Below are 25,756 nucleotides of genomic sequence, written 5' to 3'. Positions count from 1 at the left end.
TCTGGAAGTAATGAAAGCACTATATTCTGAAACCTCAGTCAAGATCCATCTAACAGATCAAGGGATCTATTCAAGGAACATCCAGACATGTAGGGGCCTGAAGCAAGGATGCCCCTTAGCGGCGATCCTGTTCAACCTCTACCTATCAGATCTGCAGGAATCACAAATAGCGGTAAAAAAGGTTTCCTCAGAGAATCCAAGGTTTCCATGTACCTTGGATAATTTATACAAACAATTTTCTCATTCTCGATCTGACCCCAATCTGTGTACAGTGAAGCATGAATAGATTTTGGGAATATACACAAGAGAACAATTTACAGATTAATGTGGAGAAATCCAAAATCTTAAAATACAGTGCCTCACAAGACATGTGGGAGAAGAGAACCTAAATGGCACCTAGGGATGTTCTAAATCGACAAAGTGTGTATGATGAGATATCTTGGTGTGCTATTCAATGGAAGTCTTAATGAGAAAACATGGTTGGATGCACTGAGAGAAAAAATGATGAATCTAAGAGCTCAAGCAAAGATCTTACACAAGTGATACCGGGAGTTTACCTTAATTCCACTGATCACTTTCTACAAGCAGAAAGTGCAGCCAGTGTTAACCTATGGAGCTGAATCAGTGATAAATCTACCATGGTCTGTATGGACTAGACTCAGAGTCTTATTTTGGAAAGGAGTGTTAAGACTAACAATGTGCATCCCAATGAGTACAGTGAGGTATTGTAAGAGGTTTTGTCTTTGGGGCTATTACCTAATTTAGCAGTACTTTAGTACCGTGGTATTTTGGCGGTACTTTGGTAGTAAATTGGCCTTATTTAATTTGGTGGCAATTTGGTATTACTCTTTTCTGGTCGTAGTTTAGTATTATCCTATCTTGGTGGTAATTTAGTGTTAGGTTACTTTAGAAGTAGTTTTTAGTGGCATCTTATTTTTGTGGCATAGTGGTGAGCATACCGTCTATAATTCTGCCCTATGATGAGACAAACCTTCCTTCATTATAATTAGGACACACTTTGGGCTGACAGTAGACGATCCCCAGGCTTATTACACTTTTAGGGAACCCAGTAATACGATAGATAATGTCACTTTTTGCATGAAGCTCATGTCAGTGGTTTATTTACACCAAAGACCTAGGTGCCTTGGAGGGCAATGCTTCCCCTTTTCTTTTTGCATGCAAGGTGAAGCACATCCACACACACACACACACAACTCTTCCATCTTGTCTATGTATATCCATCCACTCTTTCTGATGTTACCTCTGGCTGTATTTTTCTTTATCACAATGGTACAAACACCAGAGCCCTCTGAATATTTCCCCACTGAAACAGTGATCATCAGATTCATGAAGTGAGACACAAAAACAAAACACCAGCCTCGTTTCTATTACTGCAGCTATTATTATTATTCTCTCTGAACTCAGCAATATACAATCAGAAATAAAACATGATATCACAGTCATGGTTTCTTACCAATGGCGGACCTTCTAAGAGATAAAATACAAACACATGGCAAAATATGCAAAACATTTATCAATGTGGTATGCAGTTCTTTCTAAACATGTACAAAAAGAATGAGTCTAAAATATGACATTTGGTTTTAAAATATATCCCTAGGATGACTGATAATAAATGTCACTCATCTCATGTGCTCCTCAATTTAAACAGCACTTACAATTCTCGAAGCTCCTGTGTCTCGCCTGGTTTATTGCTTTCTGCCGTGGCTATCTGCGCGTGAGTATAACAACCTTTGCACTGCCCTGGGAATCAGCCTGGGGACCCCAGCCACTTCAAAGCCAGGGCGTCACCTCCCCCAGCGCTGTCTTCAGATTGCAGCTCAGTAACCCAGCACACGATTGTGACACAGTCAGGCAGCAGACTCCAAGAAAGAATGCCTCCTCCTTTCAGCTCAACTCCCTATATGCTCTCTCCCCGTGCATCAAGTGTGCCCTGCCTTCCCCTGTTGTGTTTCTAACACCTTTGTAACACACAATTGACAGAAGTTATTGTTGAGGGGGTTTATTCCTACGTCTATGTCCCTTTGAAATAGCTAGTCTGCCCTGTATTGCTATTCTACATATGTAGTTATCACCTCAGCCCTAGAGGTCGCTGGTGTGACGGCTACAATTGAGGTGTAGGAAGCCTATCCCTTTCCTCTCTCACTACTTTCCTATGCTAAAAAAGTTAGTTGCACATCCATCGGTGGTCGGATTTCTACTTTAATGTTCCCGCCTCCAATGTGTGTGTCTTATCAGTAAAAATAATTCGTGTTCGGCTAGTTGGTCGATAAATAGTTAAAAATGTATATAAGTGTCCTGCTCCTTGTGTATGAGTGGGACACTCAGATGTTTATTGATTTATATATTTATTCAAGCCCTTTTATGATAAATATAGTGGGTCTTGGTGTCTGGCATAACGGCCCAGAACTGCTTATTGAACATCAACCGGTTTCAGCGGTTCTGGTTAATGGCCGCTTTCTTCAGGACAGGTGATATCTTATTGCCTTATGCGTAAAATATATAATTTCTTTTAATCCTCCCATTCATGGGTATCTTGGGGCAATCTTTGGGTTTCCAGACGGGCATTGTGGATAATTTTCCAGGCCCTGTAGTGACCTATGTATCACTGTTGGTACATCTGTCCTAATTGATATGTAGTAGTCAGATGCTGGTGTGGGATGGCTTCCAGGGTCTCCCTCAGGTCAGTATCTGTTGTATTCGCGACCAAATCCTGAAAACAAGGCACAGCGATAATCTGAAATCAAGGGCGACAAGACACCAATAGATGAATAAGAAGCCTACAAGGTGGACTGCCTACAGGAATCCAGTTATACAACAGATACTGACCTGAGGGAGACCCTGGAAGCCATCCCACACCAGGATCCGACTACTACATCTCACTTAGGACAGATATACCAACAGTGATACATAAATCACTACAGGGCCCGGAAAACTATCCACAATGCCCGTCTGGAAACCCGAAGATTTCCCCAAGATACCCTTGAATGTGAGGTTTCAAAGAAATTATATATCCTACGCATAAAGCAATAAGATATCACCTGTCCTGAAGAAATCGGCCATTAACCAGAACCGCTGAAACCGGTTGACGTTCAATAAGCAATTCTGGGCCGATGACCCAGACTCCAAGACCCACTATGTTTATGATAAAAGGGCTTGAATAAATATATAAATCAATAAACATCTGAGTGTCCCACTCATACACAAGGAGCAGGACACTTGTATACATTTTTAACTATCTATCGACCAACTGACCGAACAGAATTATTTTTACTGATAAGACACACACATTGGAGGCGGGAACATTAAAGTAGAAATCTGACCACCGATGGATGGGCACCTAACTTTTTTAGCATAGGAAAGTAGTGAGAGAGGAAAGGGATAGGCTTTCTGCACCCCAATTGTAGCCGTCACACCAGCGACCTCTAGGGCTGAGGTGATAACTACATATGTAGAATAGCAACACAGGGCAAACTAGCTATTTCAAAGGGACATAGAGGTAGGAATAAACCCCCTTAACAATAACTTCTGTCCATTGTGTGTTACAAATATCAGTGTATAGACAGGAGGAGACAGCCCATTGACTCCATTTGTATCTAACTCGTGTTTCTAACACCTCCAAAACATCTGATGACATTAGCCAATCACATTACAAGGGCCTTCATGTAACTATTTACTTCCTACGAGAACAGAAGGAGTTTTCAGCCTGCACAAAGACAGCTCATCTGTTTTTTTTTTTTTACTGCGCATATTTCCTTCTCCATGGAAAAGCACTAAACAGCATGAATTTCCATCTATGTTTACCGAACTGCATTACCATGTTAGCTGGGATAATTAATTGTGGTTATTGGGTTTTTGGGTAATAGGAGAGTTAGTCTGCTATATATGTTATTTCCACAATGCAGTTTTTCACAGATAGAAATACACCTAATATTACACAGCCACGCTAGTGCTGTGTAGTTATGGGTAAATTGCTAATCCCATAGGAAGAGCACTTTTTGGGTGGCTTATACCTTTGCTCTCCCTGGACGAATCCTCACCAAACTTTGCAAAAAAAGTATATGCGCCACTCTGACTTTTTTTGCAAAGTTTGGTGAGGTTTGGTCCAGGGAGGGCAAGGTTATAGGGGGGGGTCCCAAAATGTCTTTTTTCCCATAGACTGAATGGGGAAAAAACTTTGCTCACGCCTACAGCTCGAACCACTTGACAGATTTTCACAAAATTTGCAGCAGGAGTAGCGGCTTGTTCCCGAAAGCGTGCTTTTGGAAATTTGGTGAAAATCCATCCAGTAGTTTTTTTTAAATGACCAAAAAGTAGGTCACAAAAAATTAGTGATATCTATGTCCGCTCCACGTACACACTTACCTGTTCGCTCCGTGGACAGGACACCGATTGGTTAATCGGCTTGCGTCATGTCCGCGGACATGCGTCTTGTTCGCTGATTGGATGGTGAAGAGCGTGAAGTGCGTCCGATTTTTGGAAACGCCCACGATCCTGGATTCGCGCACAGTGGCTGGTGTTCGCAGACATCGCGGTAAAAACATATAAAAAAACACAACATTGCACTTGTCAAATGTAGCAAATAATCTCTGGGGAGTTGAGGGGTGATGAGGATGGGATGGGATACGGCTTCAAGAAGCAAAAAAAAATGATTTATTTTGCCGCGACAGTCCACGAACAGTTTTGGATGTTCGCGAACAGTCCTGAAACGTTTGCAGACACCTCAGCATCACAGGGTTGGTGAAATGCAGTTCTTGAATGGCTTATAACTTTGGCGCCACTTAATGGAACTGCATGTATATTCCTGACCTGAATCTGAGTGAGTATACAAAGTTTGGTGGGATTCTGTCATGAGGAGGCAAAATTAGAGCGGGGTCCCAAAATAATGTAAAGGCTTATATATGTGATGCCATTTGATGAATCTACACTTCATTTGGCAAACAAACTGATAATAGATCTAGATGTACATGTTTTTGCGAAGTTTGGTGGAATTCTGTCAAGAGGTAGCAAAATTAGAGAGGGAGGTCCCAAAATATTGTAAAGGCTTATAAATGTGGTGCCATTTGAGAAATCTTCACAAAGGTTTGAAAAAAGATTATAGATCTAGATATAGATGTTTTCGTAAAGTCTGAATGGATTTTGTCAAGTGGGGGCTAGGTTATATGACGATTGTATGTGCATACATTTGACACTTTTGAAAAAAAACAAACATGGGTGGATTTCCAGCAAACTTCCGTAAGGAGCATTGGCAAGGACCTACAAGCATGGTTTTGCAAATGTGCCAGTGTTTTATTATTTGACAAGTGTCATAATGTAGCTACAAAAAATTGCTGTATACCTTTAGTGACTGAGGGGTAGCCTATGTCCATGGCCAGTGGCCAGATTGTCCGGGTCATGGAATAAGGTCATAACCCGGACAAAACATAGGATTAAAGTGGCCATGTCCACCTAGGACTAGCTTTGTGGTAAAGTTATTCGAAATTAGGATAGATCTGAAAGGGAAGAAAAATATGTTTGTGGTAATATGGTCATAGGGTTCTCTTTTTTAAAATCATCTTTTTTAGCACCCCGGGTACCCACGTTGGGAACCTAGGGTGATAATGACCTTGATCCACCATTTCAGGGGCTGGAATGGGGGGATAATGGTCCAGAGACCTCGTTATCCACCCTTGCTTCGCTTGGGCTAATAACCTGGGCTGCTGGGACAGTATCCACCATTCCAGTCCCTGGAACGGAGGATGAACACCCCAATATTCCCATTAGCATAACACAAAATGCAAATGGAAATGTTGGAAAATATTATTGCATCTATGTACTTTACTGAGAAATATAAAGTAGATGGAGTCTATACATGTTTTTTTAGTTCTATTTTTTAACTCTGAAAGGTGGTTCCTAAAGGAATATGTCTTTTGTTGTTTTTGGATGCATTGTTTTTGGCAGGAGAGCTGAGAACGAAAGGTGGGGAGGGAAATGAGGGAAGAGGAACCAAACACTAATAAGGAGGGGTAGGTGGACAAGCGAAAATGTTGCGTGTGTTTTATTTCTAAGGTAGGGGGCAGTGTTTCTCATGCTCCTTGATTACAGCAGTGGTGGTGGGTCTTGGGGAGGAGGGATGGAATTAGCTGATGCCATTTTAAGATAAATAGCAGTTTTGCTAAAAGTATGTACTGTGTACTAGATTGTTAATGGATAATGAGTAGTAATGGAGCTGTGCAAGGGAGATTTTGAAGTTGAAAGTTCCTAGTTCAATATAAAACGCAGTTCTGAATTGTCTGCAAAGCAGGGATCTTATTGTGAAGTGTGGACAGGTTCTCGGACACGCCATCATGCCGCGCGCCTGCATATGGTCATGTGGCACTGTCCGGAAGGTCCGCTATGAAGTCAGATGTTCATAGACATCTACGGATGCAAAACTAGTTGAATTAGTTGCAAAACGTGTATAGAAGTGTTAAAAATAATTCCAGAAGGTGGGAAATGGCAGAGTTTTAAGGTGACACTTTGGAAATTGGTCACAAAGATTGCTATATTGGGTAAGTATGATATTAGTAAGTTGTAGGCAGATAGCATGAACTGGTAAAACACTATGAAATTCACTGAAAAAAACGGTGTTAAAGGGAAGTTATGGTTAATTTGCACTAATAAAAACCTTTGAATTCACTGAAAAAACTTTGTTAAAGGGACGTTATGGTTATGTTGAACTAATAAAAACCTATGAAATTCAAAGAAAAAACTTTGTTAAAGGGACGTTATGGTTTCAAGTAGAATCGAAAAACCCCAGAAATTCGCCAGTTATGGTAAGCTAAACAACCATAACTCGCGCCACCACCTTGCACTGCTAAGACTAACACCCAGGACATCAAAGATGACATCACAAATGTCATTGATGACATCACTGATGACATCACATATCTGGGCCACGTGTTTTTATTTATTGACATATATAGACCAGGTGGTTTTGTTCACTGGCAATCAGAATAATAAAATTGAAATAGGTGCTATACATCTAGACGTTAACCTTTTCATATGTTCTCGGAGTACTTTCCTTATGGTTTGGTCTCAGCTCATGGTGCACATACATGGGGAAATGAGTGGGCCTCAAACACACAATTCATTTGTATACATGAAGATAAACTTTAATGTCATTAACATTTTCTGTTGATGCAGTTTCTTTCTTCTTTACTTTAGTTTCCCTGTATGTGCCTCTGACTTGTATGCATTCTTCATTGTATTGTTTGTACCGGACAAGTGCTGTAAGTCTTGAATTATTAGCTAGTTATTACATGTTTAACATTACTCATAACTCTGATACGGTAGCATTCATTATTGTACTATACAAAATTCCAAGATTATAAATAGTGTACTTCTATGGTGCATGCTGCATTCATTGCCTATGTTTATATATGATTAGGTTTCTGTATTAACGACAACACTCCAATACAATGATATTAGATGAGAACATTCTTTAATAGATTAAGTAGTTTGTGATAGGTATCCCGATCACCCCTGACATCTTGTTACCAGCAATATAAACACATCACCTTGTAGGGATTTTTTCATCAAAAAGTATTTCACATATTATGTCATCAGTGATGTCATCAATGACATTTGTGATGTCATATTTCATGTACTGGGTGTTAGTCGTAGCAGTGCACGGTGGTGGCGCGAGTTATGGTTGTTTAGCTTACCATAACTGGCGAATTTCTGGGGTTTTTTGATTTTACTTGAATAAATAACGTCCCTTTAACAAATTTTTTTTTCTTTGAATATTACATGGCCACGGCAGTGGCCATGTAGTTATGGTTAAGTTGGTGTTTCCATAGGAAGAGCACTTTTTGGGTGGCTTATAACTTCGCTCCCCCTGGACGAATCCTCACCAAACTTTGCAAAAAAAATGACCAAAATGTAAGGCAAAATTAGTGATATCTGTGTTCTCTTCGCAGACGGACTTCCCTGTTCGCTCCGCGGACAGCACCCCGATTGGCCCATGGCCTTGCGTCATGTCCGCGGATATGTGACGTGTTCGCTGATTGGACGGCGAGGGGCGCGGAGCGCGTCAGATTTTCTGTGGCGCCCGCCATCTTGTATTCGCCGTCGACCGCGTACAGCACAGTGAAATGTGGATAAAAAATTGTATTTAGTGCCCTGTGTTGGTGTGTAAGAGTGTTTGGGGAGGGTGGGGGAGTATGAGATAGGTTCAATGTTTTGTTTTTTTATGTGCTAGATGTTTTTGTTGCGTTCAATTTGTCCACGGAGAACACGGCTGTTCTGACATTTTGTAAATAAACTAAATGGTGGGGTGTTTAGAGGACGGAGTATGTGTCATTTTTGTTCGCAAGGAAGGTAAAAATGAGCTATGAACACTCGCGGTGTACTTAATTGTTCGTAAATTCACAAACTGGGGGTGTCCTCAAGACGCTGTCCGTATTGTAATCTGTCTAGTTGAATGTGTTCTAAGAACACTCGCGGTGTCCCGAAATGGTTGCAATTACACAAAATGGGGGTGTTCTGAGAACGTTGTTTGTATTGTTCGTTGTCAGGGTGAAAGTGTTTTAAGACCACTCCTTTTGTCCGCTAATAGTACAATTTCCTATGGGCGTCAACCGACTTTTTGTCCACTAAAGAAACAATAAATCCGGCTGGTGTGCGCCGACATTATGTGATAATCCTATGACTGGCGCTATTAACCTGGCTGACTTGCTTTTACGACACTAAATCATATCTCCCGCCCCTAACCTTGATATTATCAAAGCATTCATATTCCCTGCCTCTCTCCGTGACGTTACAGGGTGCGTCATCAAAGGCGCCCAGTCCTCTCCAGTCCTAAGTAACTTTACACCGAACCCGGAAGACAACACATATTATGTCACAACACAGCGTGCCACAATTCGGAATATGAAACAGTGATTTAAAAGCAAACAGCAAGATTGTAAATTTTGTAAAGTACATTTATTTGACATCAAATGTTTAGAGAATATTCAGCAATTTGCATTTGTCTTTGTTGTCGATCCGCAAAAGTTCATGTTCAGGCACGCGATGTTCCTTTGCGGTACAGAGGGTGTTAGATCAGCTTACAACTCAGTGCGCCACAATTCGGAATATGAAACTGTGGTTTAAAAGTAAAGAGCAGGATTGTACATTTGGTAAAGTACATTTATTTCACATTAAATGTTTAGTGAATATTCAGCGATTTGCTATTGTCTCTGCTGTCGATCAGCAAAAGTTTATTTGGAGCCACGCGTTGTTCCTTTGCGGTAGATAGGCTGTTGGTTTATGATGAAAGCAGTAAATGGTTGCTCTGATAATCGGAAGGTTGCTCCAACAACAAGCCATTAGACCACCCTATTGGTTGGTATGTTGTTTGCAGCCGCTAGTCCTGCGTAAGGGCATATTGGTCTTTGGCGATTGTCCCATAAAATGGTGAGGGTTATGAAGTTGCATATTTGGACCTGCACCTGGCAGTTGAAGACCCCATCCGCTGGAGTCTGTAAATCGTGACATTGGCAAAATGGGGCCACATACCTGCGTTAAAAACTTAAATTAGTCTCACCAGCCGATCTTCATTAAAAATCATCATTTTATTTATTAGGGCGTTAAACTATTTGCTATGGAAAATAGTGCAACAGAGTATGTTAATAATAAAATAATAATATTTTCCCATTCATATAGCGCTAAGAACCATGAGGTATCTAAGCGGTGCTTATTATTAACCACAGTGTGTGGTGCTCATTTATCGGCCACGGAAGGATGAAAGGCTGAGTTTGGCCTTGCCGGGATTCGAACTTGCGTTAGCAAGCTGTGCACGGATGTCAAAGCGAGCGTTGTACTCGCTGTGCCACTTGACAGGCTACAGTAAAGTGGCACAGCGAGTAGAACGCTTGACCGCCTATAGACCGGTTAAATTATTTATATTAACCAACCCTGTGTCGTCTGCCTTTTTCAGAGCCCTCTAAACAACAGGGGATCAATTTGGCGGTGATAGTGCGCGGTAGAAAACATTATGCCACTTTCAACGAACAAGTTCAACTTGAGCGGTCTTTAATGCTATGCTATTGTAATTATATTTGGTATTAAATAATCTAAAGGGTTACTTACAGTACAATTGCAATTTCCATTGTCTACGAGTGGTGCAGTCCCAAAATACGACTCTGCGTGTGCCAACGATCTTTCGCATAGTGATATAATATATATAAGTGCTTTCGTTTCATACATTTCATCCTTATCTTCTCTTACGTTTTAGCAACACTCCTTCAAGAGAAGTCTTTCATCACAATCTCTCTCTGTCAAGGTCAAAACACAATACAACCTTATAGTTCGCTTCGTGAGCCTCTCCGGGGCCCGAGAAAAAAATGGAAGCAGCTGACCTTCACTGTGAACGAGCATAAATTCTTACTTTGCAACATTCTGTGTAAAGCCATCTGTGAAAAGTTGGTTTTTGCATGCCATGTTTGTATATTGTTTGTGTGATATTAAAGAAAGTTTGTTTAAGGGACGTTATGGTTCTAAGTACAGCCGAAAGACCCCTGAAAATCGCATGTTATGGTAAGCTATGAAAAATAACTCACGCCACCACAGTGCGCTGCTAAGACTAACACCCAGGACATCAAAGATGACATTGCAAATGTCATTGATGAAATCACTGATGACATCACACGTGTATGTACTTTTCATGGAATTTGTGTACTAGGGATTTTTATTATAATGTTGCGAAAAAAGTGTCAAGGATATTGCAATAAATATCATACCGTTAATAGTGCTTTGAATGATGCATTGATATAAATAGCATTGTATAATGGGATTCTATCTAGTATACTGAGCTACTTGAAGTGGGAGAATGGAAGAACAGGCTCCCGCCCTTCCCCTCTCGCGCTTGGCCTAGAGGATCACGGCCTAGACACCCGCCACGAGAGGAGTTTGCCTATCTACCAGACGACCAAATACCCTGGTACAGGAACATACGGATGTGCCCATCTACCTGCCCAGCAGCCCGCCCTGCCCATGCCGACACCTGCGGCATGGATCAACTCGACTAAACCTACACGTCGTTAGAGATGCCATGAAGACCTAGCCAACGGTCAGCACACCTGTGCAAACATGCACACCGGACACTCCCACACCAATCCACACGAAGAACATACTCAGTGCTATGACGTAGGCGACAGACATACCCACGGACGTGCATCTTTATTATTTTCCACATAGGCTCTCAAAATGCAGAAACGCAAGACGCATAATGAACTTATCTAAAAAGGCTTGCTCACGCTTCTTCTAAGAACCATGTACCATAATGAAGAATATAACGGAGACACGATACTGAGGATAGAGCAATATGATACCGTAACCTAAAGCGCTCTGCATCAAACGGTTCCACCTATGCACCAGGCCCAAGTAGGCCGCAAGCAAAAGCTTCCATGAACATTGAATGAGCAAGAGCTCGGTTGCTGACCCTGCAAAATGAGCCCGGCGAAAGCACACAGCCAAGGGCACGATGTTGCAATCTTGCACGCCGCAAGCCGACGCCAAGGTCGCACCTGCAAGATAAACCAGGCACACAGTGGGAAAAACAATATTAATTGTGCTGAATTTTGCCTCAAACACGGTCCCACCTCACGTGACAAAGCCAAACCTGACAGGATGCCAAGCCCAGGAGGAAGGAGACGCCTGAATCCCACGTTTCAAGACACAGGCAGATACAATTAAAAGACTCATTGGACATCTGCAGCAGTGGGAGTAGTCGACCTCCCAACATATGAATAAATCCTCACATTGTTTACACCTACCCATAGTAAAACATTGTTGCAAATGACAGGTGCACCGCGAGCTGGGAACAGCGATAGTCCCAGACTGGGAGGCTCGCGAGCGGACCAATCAGAACATGGGGCTCTTATCACTGACGCCATTAACATTGACCAATCCTCAGAGGTCTTCATGTAACAATTTTCATGTATCAAATTGAAGGAACAGCCCAAGTATATCACCTGACTAACCCTCAACCACTAACACCGTTCTTTATATGTATGCTATACTAACCCTACCACTCGAGTAACCAATCCAGAGTGGAAATAGGTTTTTTGCTAAACTTTCTAAAGTGACGCAAGTAGCGCGTCATACTAAGGTAAAAAGGGCCTGCGAGCCCCACGATTGTGTGTGTGTCAGGACGGACGCGTACGATCCTTGACCCATCCCTGCCGTTTTGTCTAATAAACAGCAGAATCACCTTGCTTCTTGCGTGTGTCTCATACTCTATCTCTTTTGGGATATACGGGAGGAGTTGGGGCCTCCCTGCCCGGAGGTCGACGGACGGCCCGGCCGACCCCGGCAGAATTTCCCCCCGACATACTAATGGAGAAACATAGCATTGTGTGCAGAGTACAAGATGAAAGTATAATATTTGTAATGTTAATATGTTGAATAATTAAATGATATTTGTCCTGAAATGTTCGAAAAATCACAAAATGGGGGTGTTCTGAGGACGTTATTCGTATTGTGTGATTGCTTATAGGCTGTATGCAATGAGGGAATGGCACAGAGAGTAAAGTGGACGCCGTCCGCGGACACCGCGGCTGTTCGTGGACAGGGCATGCTACATCCGGGTTTTTCCAGGAAATCCAACATGGAAAGAAGACTGTACGGAGCAGCCAATCAGATGTTGAGGTTGTGGATTTGTGTTGAAAGAGACTGTGTGTGGTGAAGATGGCAGAAGTGGAGAAAGTCAGGGTGTTGGTGCTCGGAGATATGGTTGTGCATGGTTTACAGCAGTACGCTGAATGCAGGCATGTTGCAAAGAACTTTGATGTGAAAGGAGTGGAGGTGGTGTGGAGCACTGTGCCTGACTGCAATGTACAGGGTATTGTACAAGTGTTTGAGGATATGGCCACGATGAACAGTCCGCATGTGGTAGTTTTGCACTATGGTGCTTTCGATTTGGGCAATGTCAGTGCCCCTACTTTGATGGCTGATTTGGAACGCTTGGTTCAAGCCGTAATGAAGATCCTTCCAAATGCCAAAGTAATTTTTTCTGGATTACTACCTAGGGCAATATGGGACAATAGTTCAGTCATTGCTAGGTGTGTCATCAACCGAGGCATGTGTGCCTTCATGCTTAGAGCTGGTATGTTCTTCTTTAACAATAAGAATATTGATGCCAGTAATGCTGTTAATTTTAAAGAAGATGGCATTTCTTTATCTTTTACGGGAAATGCCTTTCTATTTTGGAATGTAAGGGTTGCTTTGGAGAAGGTTATGTAAAGATTTTAGGAGTAAAGTAAGAAAAAAAAACAAGAAAAAAAATACAAAATAACAGGTGTCTGTCAAGCATCTGTTAAAAAAAAAAAACGGCTCTTTTCAGAGCCAACTTCAAAGGGGAAATGGTGCACACTATTTAAATTTACATTCACCACGCTCAGATTTTCGATGTGTCCGCGGACATGGCGGTAGTCCGCGGACATGAAAATCACTACGAGGGGGTTAGTATGTTCTATGTTACATGTATATGAAGTCAGGGATATTATGGTTAAGTTGTGCTACTAAAAACCTATGAACTTCAGTGAAAAAACTTTGTTAAAGGGACGTTATGGTTAAGTTGCGCTACTAAAAACCTATGAAATTCAGTAAAAAAAACGTTGTTAAAGGGACATTATGGTTAAGTTGCGCTAGTAAAAACCTATGAAATTCAGTGAAAAAACTTTGTTAAAGGGACGTTATGGTTCAAAGTAAAACCGAAAAACCCCTGAAATTCGGCTGTTATGGTAAGATAAGCAACCATAACTCGCGCCGCCACCGTGCACTGCTAACACTAACACCCAGGACATCAAAGATGACATCACAAATGTCATTGATGACATCACTGATGACATCATGTGGCTGGCTCTCCCTTTTTTTACTTTCCTGACATATCTAGGCCACATGATTTTCTTCAGCAACAGTCAGGAACTAAAAATTGGAAATTACTATATTCGTAGACTTATCCTTCAAGTATGTTCTTAGAATAATTCCCTTATGGTCCAGTCATATCATATGAAACATATACATAGGAGAAGTCACAACCTTGAAAGACAGCAATCCTTTTTGTGCATTAAAATTATCAGTAGATTTATCATCACTTTCTGATACTTTTGATGTTTTTTTATTACTGTACTTTCCCTGTATATGCTCGTATTTTTATATGTTGTACTCACACTATTTTCCTCAGGGTCCAGACACATCATGTGATATATATATAGATAGGGTAAGTAACAGCTTTGAAAAAGAGCAATCATTTCTCTCCATAAAGGTAATCAGTTAGGTTATGAACACTTTCTGCTACTATTGCTGTTTCTTTTTCCTACTTCAATTCCCTTGTATATATTCATATTTGTATGTGGTGTTGTCTCTTTGTGATTTGTGTATAATAATGCAATTATGTAGTAAGTGGGTTTTATTACCTACTTATCACAAGTTTCACTGTACGCAAAACTATAATATGAAAACAGTTATCATTTCAATATTCAACATGGCAAGCTTATGAATATTGCACCCCCATCATGTATGCTGCACACAATGCCTATGTTTCAACATGAGTACCTTAGTATACTGGATTGAAGTTAATAATAGAATGCTATTTATATCAATGCATAGCTTAATGCACTGATTAGCACTTGATATTTATTCCAATAATCTTTGACATTTTTTTTATTAACATTACACTAAGAATCCCTTGTACAGACTTTTCATGAAAGGTAAATGCACATGTGATGTCATCAGTGATGTCATCAATGACATTTGTGATGTCATCTTTGATGTCCTGGGAGTTAGTGTTAGCAGTGCACGGTGGCGGCGCGAGTTATGGTTGCTTATCTTACCATAACTGCCGAATTTCAGGGGTTTTTCAGTTTTACTTTGAACCATAACGTCCCTTTAACAAAGTTGTTTCACTGAATATATATATATATATATATATATATATATATATATATATATATATATATACCCATTGAATCTCTGTCTTTTCTGTATTCTGTTTTCTTTTCATGTAAAACCTCATGTGTCATTTCACCTGTTTCATGTGACTTCCCATCTCTTCTCTACCTTCACGTTATTCTCATTAACATGATAATCTGTGTCCCTAGTTTGTCCCCACTTGCACCATTTTCATTTTAAAATGACTGCATATTTTGTTAGATATTTCCGTAAATGGGCACTCCCTTTACCGGATTGCTACTGAAAACATCTTGCAGAGCATCTAAAATGGGTGACCTTGGAGCACCATAGATGAATACTTACCATCGACAGAACATTCCATTGAGAGAAATGCATCAAAACTGGAATCAAATGCATTTTCCCCAACTTTCTTACCCCTAACCCCCCTTTTTTTACCCTTTAAATCCCATTACCTTAATAAAACATGCATTCAATGCTTTTTTTTTCGATGCTACTTTTTTGATGGAAAGGCATTCGATGGTATTGCATTTGATGCAATGACCAAATACCCTTTTTCGGGATATAAAGTATATTTTCGTCATCCTCGGTATGAATAGTCTTTCATTCAGAGTAATGATGTGTTAACCTGTGCTATTGTCTACGCCATTCCCAACCTGAGTACAGGGTGCTGAACTCCAGCTTCCACAAGGTGAAGCAAGGAGAACCTCAGGATAGCTGTTTGCACAGGAATAGGACCTTGCAGCATGCTCATGACTACATATATGGGGCATTACTTCAACCAAGATACATTTTAAAAGAATGATATTTCAAAGATCTCACTGACACATTAAAGGCAAGCATTTCTGCCAAGCTCATATACCAACCAGTTAAGTTTATTGTTTTTTTCGAATGTATTTTAAGAATGCATTGTGATTAAAGAGTGCATCCAAGCAGGTGCAATAGCACACACGTTGCACAATGGATATTAGCATGCCCTGATGAACACTCTTCTGAAACTGTCACACCGCCTATAATAGATGCACATATAGAGAAGATGGTTGGTATTTGAGAGGGACACAAAAGAAAATTAACAATGGGTGTTCTTTCTTGTCAAACATCTTTCGTGATGTTCCCAAGGCTTAAGGCAGGTTTCACAGAATTCTTCATATAACAATGACATTTAGAGATTCCCTTTCAAACATAATTTCCCTCATTGTCATTAATTAAAATATCAACATTTTACCCAAACACTGTGCATGCCTTTTTCAAACACAGCACACTCTGTATGTGTGTTGCGGCTGTAATAACCTGTAGGGACAATGTGCCTGATTCATAACTCGTTTTTCAATGGCAATGGGAAAATCCCATTAAAAAAAAACGTTTTTGAATCATGCCCTATGTTTTTTTTATGTTATTAGTGCAGGCTGTTATCTCAAGAGCAGTGTGCTCGTCTTGGGTACAGGAAAATACTTTGCGACATGAGCTTGCTGACTGGTCAGCCCAACTCAGGCCTTCGTTCTCCCAAGATTCATCAGGGCAGTACCATCATGTAATGGTGACGCTATTACTACAGTGCTTTAAACTGGAAGTCTCTGATATGAAGCGCTATATAAAAATCACCATATGATAAATATTTTTACACTGCAAAGAATATAATTTTCTTCCTAACAAATCCTAAAGTTGGTTCAACAAATCACACATATTTTCATGTCGGCTATGTGTTTCTTCTTCATATGAATGTCATCATCTGACACCCAGTACTCTGTATCCGATACTCATTTTCCATCAATTGAAAAGCCAGGAGAAGTACATGATACACGTTAACAAAATTATAGGATTATTTTGCCAACATTTACATCTGCATTAAGGTGGCTTCCTAATTGCATGGAAATCTAATTAACTTTAATTCATCATGGACGCGAGGCATCACTTAGTTTAGTTTAGTTTATTATTTATAGAGCACACCTAACCCTGAGGTAACTGGGCGCTTGAGCTTATGAAGGAGTTACAGAAGCATACAGATAGAGTGCATAGGAAAGACAGACTTGTCGACAATAGATTACAGGTTGGTCAAGTTACATAATAATACATATAAGAGCATAGAATTGTCACCAGAGGTTACAGTTTGGTTGACAGCACTAAAAGATACAGTAATGCATTGTGACAGGTGTTAGGGTGCATAGATTTCCGCGGAATAGGATCGTGTGTTACCTAGGGCCTTTTAGAGTTTCTTGTCAAAGAGACAGTTTTTTACTTTAGCTCTAAAAGACCATAAGGAAGGTTCAGCTCTGATAGTAAGAGGGAGAGAGTTCCAACATTTGGCAGCCAGAACTGGGAAGCTTGATCCTCCAGTCATTCTTAGTTTGTACTTCCGGTTATTGAGGCAGTGCGAATAGAAGGATCTAGTAGGTCTTGCAGGTTAGTTTCTAGAGAGTTTGTCAGCCAGATATTGAGGGTTAGTGTTTGACAAACATTTATGCATGATAAATAGAGTGCAGAGCGAGATTGTGTTCTGTCTGATAGTTGAGATGTGGTTGGATCGGGGAATGTTTAATGCTGATCTCAGGGCATTATCCTGCAGGACCTGGAGTCTATTGAGGTTCCGTTCTGTGGAGTCTAGGAAAAGAGTATTACAATAGTCCAGCTTCAATAAGACTAGTGCCCTGGCTAATGTGATGCAGCTGTTGGAAGACAAATATGGTTTGCAGGCATTAATCAGTTTATTAGTATAGGCTGTTGTTGAGGCAGTGGCATTCACTTGTTTCTTAAGTGACAGAGTGGAGTCCAAGTAGACGCCTAAGGTTTTGACCTCCTTGTCAACTTTGATGGTGTTCCTGTCAATGTTGAAGGTTGTGTACCGTGTGTCAAGTTTGTTATGACGTGCTAGGGATCCAATCATCAAGAGCTCCTTTTTATCATCAATAAGACACTGGCTGTGGGCAGACATCCACGCCTGAATTCCAAGGTAGATTTCGTTAATCAGTTTGGAATCATTTCCATAGCATCCATTAAGCTTAATGAGGACCTGGGTGTCATCTGAGTCATTTGTGTAGGTGACACCGATGTTATCAAGATGGTCAAAGAGGAGCTTTGTGAAGATGTTGTATAGCGTTGGAGAGACGTAAGAGCCCTGAGGTACTCCGCAGTAGATGGGGACTGGCTCAGCTGATGCTGACGGTGCGAAGACTCTGGTTGTTCGGTTTGAGAGAAATTATTGTATCCAATTAAAAGCATTTGTGGAGAAGGTAGCGGCTGAGGTCAAGTGTTCTGTAAGGATCTGGTGATCGACAAGATCAAACACTGCAGAAAGGTCCAATAGCAAGAGGGTGACCAAATTGCCTTTGTCTTTGGCTTCATCCATCTGTATTTTTAAGTCCAGAAGGGCCGTTTCCATTCCGTGTCTTGGTCTGAAACCAGATTGGCGAAGACCTAGAAGGTTGTTAACCTCCAGATGTTTTTGAATTTGGAGATAGGCCACTCTATCCAGAATTTCTAAGAGGAAAGGGACTGTAGTAATGGGCCTATAATTGGTCAGTATGTTGTGGTCTTGGTTCGGTTTCTTAGGGAGGGGCATAACCCATGCCTCCTTGTGGTTGTTGGGGACCAAACTAGTATTGAAAGAGGAGTTAATCACAGCAGCAATGAATGGTGCTAAGTCTTTAGCTCCTTCCTTAATGACTGGGGCAGGACAGATATCTCCCTGGCACCTTCACCGTTTTAGGCCTAGGATAATATTTTCCACTGCTTTCGGTGTGATGAGGAGAATTAGAAAAGGGGGCAGGAAGGGGAGAAGAGAGTCCAGATGGGAGATAGTGTTAGAGCTATTGGCCAGGCTAGTCCTTTTAGTCTATATTTTTGTTTGTAACATTGTTAATTTGTCAGATAGAGCCTGTATTTTAGTACACCAATCTGCATCCTTGACACAGGCTTCTGTTGGTGGAGCTGGGGTCTCCAGTTCCCTCAGAATGCTGAAGAGCTCCTTGATGCCAGATTTTGCATTTAGTATTCTCTTATTGTATGTCTCTTTTTTGTGTTGAGGATGGCCAATTTATAAGAGGAAGCAGCAGAGGAGAACACTGCCTTGATTGGAGTGGTAGGCAATTTTCTCTACATGGCTTTGGCAACTCCAACTCTTTTGGCATTGCAGAGTTTTTAGCTCGGTCATTAACATTTTATTAAGGTGGGCTGCCAGTTTATCTTTTCTTAGTTTGATAGGGGGGGTTGTTTATGGCTTGTTCTAAGGTGCCATTGTACAGGTCAACCAACTTAACTGGGTCTAGGTCGTTGTAGTTAGGTGGGTACAGGATAGCATGGACCAGGTGTCATAGGTTCTTTAGTGTTGGGGCAATGGTGGAAATAAGATTAGGGAGCATATTTTCCTGATTGGAGAAGGAGATGAACTGATGGTCTAACCATGCAATCAGCTCATTCTGCAGGATTGTGGTTGTGCAATTAAATCTGCCCATCAATCCAACGTTCTGCCCTTGTTATGCGTAGGCCTAAGGATGCGATGTTTGAAGGCATCACAAACCTATCCTCACTTTACAAAGGCGAGATAATCTGCACCAAAAAAGATGTATTCAACACCAAGATTGTTCAGGCAGGTTCCTCCACCAAAGAATTATTTAAAATTCTGAAGGAACTAGAAAACCCTATTTCACCTCCAGACACCTGCCTGAAAGACAAATCCTGGTGCACCAGCATCCAAAACGCCCTCAACAACAAAATTTCAGGACTCCAAACTAAAATTGAGGACAAACGCCAACAACTCTCCAATGACAAGGCCACCAACCCTAGCCTACCCACGCCTAACAATACTAGTTCAAGGTTTTCGTTTAAGAAAGTCACCATACCGGAAGTTCAAAAAATCATCACCTCCTTGAAACCCTCAAACTGCAAAGGAGACAGCTGCCCGGCACAGATCATAAAATGATGCAGCCAGAGAGCTCTCCCCCTTCATCACCAAACTCATAAACCTATCCTTCACCAATAACTCGATCCCTAGCAACTTAAAACAATCATGGGTTCTCCCACTCCTAAAAAAACAATCTCTCGACCCAGCCATACCCACCAACTACAGGCTCATCACCACAGTCCCCTTCCTACTAAAAATCCTGGACAGAGTTGCCTACATCCAAATTCAGGAATACTTGGAATCCAACCAACTGCTAGGAATACATCAATCTGGCTTCAGACCTCAACACGGAACAGAAACCGCCCTTGTTGATCTCAAAAGCCAAATTGATGAAATTAAAGATAAAGGCAATGCCGCAATCCTACTCCTACTCGACCTCTCAGCGGCTTTTGACCTGGTCAGCCATGAAATCCTTTGCAATCACCTTGCCACCGCAGCCCACTTCTCCTCCTCTGCCATCACATGGATACAATCCTTCCTGGCAAACAGAACCATGCGGGTCTTCTCCACAACAGCTGCAGCAGACCCCATCCCCATCACATGCGGGGTCCCACAAGGATCCTGTGTATCCCCCACTTTGTACAATATATTTACAAAGCCTCTATTTGACCAACTGGACCGTCTGGGTGTCACCTACACAAATTACGCAGATGACACCCAGATACTCCTCACCATCACAGGTATTTACCAAGCAGACTCTGCCCGGATCAACAAAATATTCTCCATCATTCAGGCACGGATAGCCTCGCATGGTCTCTGCCTGAATGATGAGAAGACAGAGCTCCTCATCGGCGGCTCCCCCAACACCCTAACTAAACATAATCCTAGCTATAATAACATCACCATCGATGGCCACACCATCCTTATAGCCAAAAGCGTGAAAACCCTTGGCTTCTATCTAGATGCCAACACCAACCTCACCAAACACACCAATATGACCGCCTCAGCCTCTGCCTACACCGGCAAGCTCCTTAGGGCCAGCAGAACATTCCTATCACCCAACAGCTGCCTCACCCTTGCCAGGGCCCTCATACAATCCAAACTGGACTACTGCAACAGCCTGTACCTAGGTGCTAACAAATCTGTACTCAACAAGCAGCAGGTAATACAAAATAACGCCCTGCGCGCAGCCCTCATCATTCCTAGACGAGAGCATATCTCCGCTACTAGGAAAGCCTGCAAATGGCTATCTATACGCCAAAAAATTGACTTAAAAACCATCTACCTCACGTACAAGTCCCTCAATAATCTAGCACCACCATATCTAGCTAATAAATTCACCATGAAACCTGCTACCAGATCCACCAGATCTTCCAACACGCTATGCTTGACAGTGCCCAGGATCCACCTAAAAAGAGCTGGAGGGGCAAGCTTCACAGTACTTGCCCCCCAACTCTGGAACACCCTACCTCTCAACATCAAAACTATCGAATCCTTCCAGATCTTCAAGAAGCAGGTCATCAGCTGGCTCCTAAACAAAGAATAGCCCCACTAACACCAGACCTTACACCCCCGTGCGGTAACTGGTTTAGGTACTGTATTCACATTGAAAATTGTATATTGTATGTATTGTATGTGCACTGTATATTGATAACTGTATATGTATGTGTATATTATAAGTATGTACGAAGTATGTAACACATAGATACTTCTCAACGCTGTAACCATATTCTTAAGCGCCCTTCTACCCATGGGTTTGGAGCGCTATACAAATAAAATAAACAAACAAACAAACAAAGCAAGCTGTGATATAGAATTTTCCATAGAGATACCGTTGGTGTTGTTGAAATTGTGGAGGCATAGATTGAGGGCTCCCAGCTGAATTATTTGAGAGTCTGGTTTGGTATTTTGTGTCAGAAGGTCTGTGATGTCTTCCTCGAAGGAAGAGATAGAACCCGGAGGTCGCTAAATTAGATGAGGTAGGATTGTTCGGGTTGCTGAGAGAGGTAGTTTAACTGACAGTAGTTCCATAGAGGGGAGGCCGACATGGGTGATGGCTCAAAGGCCAAGGTGGGTTTTGGCTATGAAAGCTGCTCCCCCTCCTTTGCTAGTGTCTCTGTCTGACCTGATGATGGCGTAGCTCTCAGGGAGAGCTTGTGAGAGGGCTTTGTCTGCTGCCTGGTGCAGCCAGGTTTCGGTGATGGCCAGGAAGTCTAGGTGGTTAGTTCGGATAAGATCAGCAATATTGAGTGCATTAGCTACCATCGACCGTGCGTTGATGAGGGCTCCTTTGATGGCAGGAGTGGCTCGGTGTGGAGCTTCCTGATGCTGGGATGAGGGTGGCAGTGGACTAAGGTTATCATTGAACTCCGTGGGCTCTACTGGTAAGGTAGCTGGCACTGTGGTAGTGATTTTGATCGAGGACGGTCGATCAATGGGCCTGGTGAGGGGCTTGCTGTTTGGGAAGCAAGACCCAGTCTCTTGTTTCTGTTGCTCACTGGGCAGGGTACCAGTGGTGTAGGTGGTGAGGCAAAGTGTTGGATCCCTTCCGCGGGGCTGAGAGTGCAATATTGGATATTGCGAAGGGCTGTGGTTAGGGCAGTGTGAAATATATGTGGGTCGGGGGGTAAGAAATTAGTTGGTGCGATGGTGTGGAACAGCGGAAGGATAGTAGCCATGGTAAGCATGACTCTATGTAAGGTGGCCATGAGGATGGGTGATAGGTTGTCCTAATTTATGTGTAAGATTGTTTACTTACCTGCAGATACCATCCTTGGGTGTCGACAAACCCTGTGCAGATCCTGCTTGTGCAGAGAGGTACTTGTATAATAATAATAATGATAATAATAATAATAATTTTGCATTTATATAGAGCTACGAACCCTCAGGTTTCTGAGCGCTGCTTATTATTACCCACACTGTGTGGTGATCATTTAACAACCTCGGAAGGATGAAAGGCTGAGTTGGGCCCTGCCAGGATTTGAACCTGTGTTAGCAAGCTCTGCACAGATGTCAAAGCAAGGGCTCTACTCGCTGTGCCACTTGACCGGCATGAGTGGTATGAGCAAGTGGGTCAACGAATAAGTGAGTGAAGGAATACATGATGAAATGATTGACAGAGTGAGTAAGACAGTGAGTGAGTAAGTAAGAGTGTAGGGGCCTGATTCACAGACTGTATTCCAATGGGATTTTGCAATTATAAAAGGCTTCTGTGAATCAGGCCCTAAAAGTGGTGTCTGGTTAGTTATTAACCTGTGCCCAGATTCATACCATAATAGGAACACTAAAGTGCAGCTCATCATACTCTGAAGGGTCATAATTTTACTGCAGATGACCCACTGGATGAAATTCACGAGATCCCTGTTCCTGCCCAAAGCAGATGATTGCTACATTGTCTATTCTGTCACATAGAAACATAGAAACATAGAAAAAAATACAGTTTACGAATTCAAAGGATTCAACCTTAATGTAAGGCAAATTGACAACAGTGGATAAAAGGCTCAATTAATCAAATAAATAATGAATCAATCAATCAATCAGTGGTATCCCATGCTGAAAGCCTCTCTATCTTATCTTTACATGCCCTTTGAAGTGTACCCTTATTAGATTATCATTTTCGTTGTGTCCTTCTTACTTTACACAATTGCTCCATCACCGTGTTACACAATGCTCACAGGTAGGTTTTCACTACATTAAAACCAACACATAAACACATATATATTGTTTGTAGAAGAAATGCGTATTGCCATACTAAATATTTAATACGTATCCACATGTATGATGGGAGCTTACTTCCCTTGCTTAGCTATGACTCTCCTTACAAAAGCAATAGAAAAACAAGAGAGACCATTATTATGACATGATATGATATGATATGTCATTTATAACGCGCCTGTACACAAGTATACTCCTGGTGCATGGTCATGGTTAACCAAATGCACGGTTCTCCTATATACAGACATAAATGCATGCCTAGTTGTTTACTGGATATAAACAGGATATTTTTTCTTACCTCTACAGGTAACTAAAAATGCACACATGGGATGGAGTTATTCATGCCATTTGCCAGTGTGAATGAGAAATATTGCCCGTCCAGAACACAAGTATATGAATTCAGACGTAATGTAAGACCTACATAGTTCTGTCTGGTATGGTACATTGGACAATTCCAGCTCCCTTTCCCTCATCAATCCCTAATCATCCAATAGTTCTTCCATTGGATTTTGGTGAATGTTTTCACTGGTCAGGGCGAAATACTGGACATGAATGTGTATGATCGACCGAGTTTAGCAAGGGACCACAAACCAATTCAAAGAGTTTTATGGGAGTTCTCCCCTGAGCAATTTTCTAAAAGTTGCACATTTTAAAGCACAAGTTTTGTGAAAAATTGAGTAAGAAGCCAAGAAATGTACAGTTGATTTTGTAAGGTAACATATGAAACAAACCCAAAAGATGCCAGGTCACCAAGAATACACTGGAACATTTTGCAATGCATGTTCATGATGCCTTTGTGCACAATATATGTTATGTCATGTTATGTTACATGGTCTATATACTGCATGGAATCATCAAAGAAGTGCTCTCGGAATGCCCAGGCTTGTCAATATATGCCAGTATGTTGTCAGCTTAAGAAGACATTGCCATTGTTGGCTGAGCCCAATAATGCAAGTATGCCATGGTACAAAGTAAATATCATGTTGCCTGTGCCAATATGTGCCAGCAATACCATATAAAACAGCATTCATATTTGTTTTGCCTATGATCCCAGTATTATAGAAGTCAACAATGGCTGTGAAAATATGTCAGTATTCCATTATATGCCAGTATCTCGTCAGAACAGTCATGTGGCTTTACCCATCATACTAGTAATACTGTTTGTCCGTAATGCCAATAATAATGCTTGTAAAATGTATTAGAAATAATAACATAAGCACACACAAGGATGTTTATTTGAAATAAATTCAAGACCGGCGGAAAGTAAATGCAATTTTCAGTAAGAGAACATCTTAGTTTCCAGGACCTGCCTGGTAGTTTCTCCTGGAAATTGCTAATGATAGAGAAATGCTGCAAGCATCATACACATTTTTTTGTCTTAAACACGCATTGGTACATATTGACAACCCCAACAGTGTTTGCTTGTGAATAGGCATTCGACACTGCTATTATATGCCCAGCTAATGATACCATTGTCCAACTGTTGTTATCTTATGGACAGGTCGTACCATTATGGTGCCCAGCAAATTCCTCAGTCGTGGCTACACTAGCTTAAAGAGATCGTTTGTTTTGGGTGAGAAAGGGCAGGTAGTGGGTGGGAATGACCATATGGATTTGCATGGTCACGGAACAGACAATAGGTGGATAAATACCCGACCAACAAGCTGTGAGTCCCTCCTCACATCTACCTACTTACTAGCTGTAGTACAATGCTTGGCTATGCTTAAGCATCACCTGATATTCAAAACTAAACATGGAGAATGTATTTCCAATAGCTACGGTGAGACCCCAGAAAATGAAATGGTCCACAATTTGTTGGAACTATTCCCACGCAACAATAAACAGCATGACATAAGGCATCAGAGAGCCTCATCATCACAATTTTACAAAGAATACACAATGGAAAGAATATATGCATGAGATAATTGTCCTTACTATGTTCAGTTACATGTTACTTTGCAGTCAAAATCCAGTGTATGTATGGAATGTATACAGTGAAATCCTATCTGGGAAACAGTGAAGTGCCGTATAAATGGGACATCCCTGGGGTTGAGTGAAGTGATCAGTAAATAACAAGATGTTCTTTGAAGAGCAGGATCTTTATATCCTTCACAAATTGTATGATGGAGGAGGCCTGCCTTATCTGCATTGGTAAACTGTTCCAGTGACAATGTGCAAAGCAAGAGAAAGTCTGGTTTCCTGGTTTTACCCTTGCAGGTCTTTTGGTTCCAGCCTGGTGATGCTGTAGCTTCTGGTGGTAGGCTGGCCTTCAGA

This window comes from Ambystoma mexicanum, chromosome 5q, assembly GCF_040938575.1.
Source record: "Ambystoma mexicanum isolate Mex_15411 chromosome 5q, UKY_AmexF1_1, whole genome shotgun sequence".
NCBI lineage: Eukaryota > Metazoa > Chordata > Amphibia > Caudata > Ambystomatidae > Ambystoma > Ambystoma mexicanum.
The sequence above is the reverse complement of the archived record's forward strand: the minus strand, read 5'-3'. Positions refer to the sequence as shown.